Source organism: Eutrigla gurnardus (assembly GCF_963514095.1).
Source record: "Eutrigla gurnardus genome assembly, chromosome: 5".
NCBI lineage: Eukaryota > Metazoa > Chordata > Actinopteri > Perciformes > Triglidae > Eutrigla > Eutrigla gurnardus.
In genome coordinates, this window is record NC_139919.1 from 30892156 (window position 1) to 30893857 (window position 1702).

The window sequence follows — 1702 nt, forward strand, 5'->3', positions numbered from 1 at the left end:
TGAACCTGGCTAGAGAAAGCCCAGAAGGTTCCTAGTTGGCCGCTCAATGGATTGTTAAAAGTAAGAAGCCACACCGTCGCACAAGAACTCTTACTTCCAGCGGGTGTTGAAGAAGCGCTGAATCTTTGTACGATCATGAGGGGGTCCTCGGAAAGTGTCCCCCCCTGTTACGGGTCCCTGGCTCCAAACAGCTAGAGAACCCCTGGTCTACATTAGTATGGTGGTTCATACTGTATCTGTTGTCCACAGATATACGTTTTATAAACGACAAGCTTCCCCTTCAGTCCATTAAATCCGTGGGCACATATGTTGCTCCTCGCTGTCCTGCCTCCACCAATGTGGAACGAGCTCCACGCGTCCTCCATCCCAGACTGGAATCTCATCTGTTCAGGCTGCACCTTGGCCCCGCCACCAGGAACATATTTACGGTATAAACACGCCGCCAACAACGGTGGCGTCTCCCCGGCAGCTGGAGGTGCCATCGACTCGCTGCAACTACCTGCTGTTGCCACGACGTGAACTTCCTGTTCCTTCCATACATCCAGATAACAACTAATACAAGTTACTTTGAACGGCCGTCAGGTTGGAACACGCTACAACGTGTTTATGAGCCAACCTGCAGGACCCTGAACCAGATCAGGACTCTGAAATGAAGGCACCCGTCGCTCTTCCAACAGTCCATATATGGCCACCTCCTACTGTTTGCAAAAAACGGCCACCTGCCAGAGGATTACCGAGAGAGTTTGAAGCTTAGGATCGCTGACCAAGCTCCACCATTTGTACTGTCAGTGTTAAACACACTGATATGAATGTGTGTACACAAATAAGCATGGAACTATTCAAAAACATTCACATGTCATCATGACACACATTCATAACAGTGGCAGCACACAGTATATGAGCTGTTGAGTGGGTGGGAAAAAGGGAGAAAGAAGATCCTTGAATCCATCCTTCAGACGAGCCGACAGCAGGCGGAGGACGATAGGGGGAGATAATGAAGGGGAGAACGGAATGAATGGAGCGGCAGATTAGAGAGGAGGAGAGTAAATTGAAAGTATTGAGTGACTGGGAGTGGAGTGGAGGGTCGAAGAAAGAGGAGAGGGAGGCGAGCTGGCAGTCAAAGGAGGAATGAGAAGCAGAGCGGAGGCAGTGAGACAGGCAGAGGAGACTGTGTGGCAGGGAGACACGTTTGAAAGGAGAACAGACAGGTAAGAGGAGGAGGAGGAGGAGGAGGAGGAGGAGAGGCCTGAAAGAAACCCGAGAGGTGAACCTTCTCAGTTACAACACACATGTCAGTGTTGACTTAATGACTGTTTTAATATCATTTGTAATGAATATGAAATTGCTCTAATGTATTAAAAATTAAAAAAGTTATATCATTTAATTTGTCGATTCCTAAAAAAAGTTTGAACCCATTACTAGAGCAGCTACAATGTTAGCGTAGCTTAGCACCCAACCAGACCTAACAAAGCATGACTCAGCACTTTTTACTGATCACCATCATGATGGAGTTATTTCAGCATCCTTTTCATCTGGTTATTGATATTCAATCACAGATCAATACTTTATTCTGGTTCCTCCAGCTGTGTTGAACCAGCCCACGTGGGTCTCAGATCCAGTGAGTCCAGCTTGGTGAAATCCACCGAGACCCTCTGGATGATGTCATGATGATGTCATGAACTCCGGCAGGATGGGGTTTGTT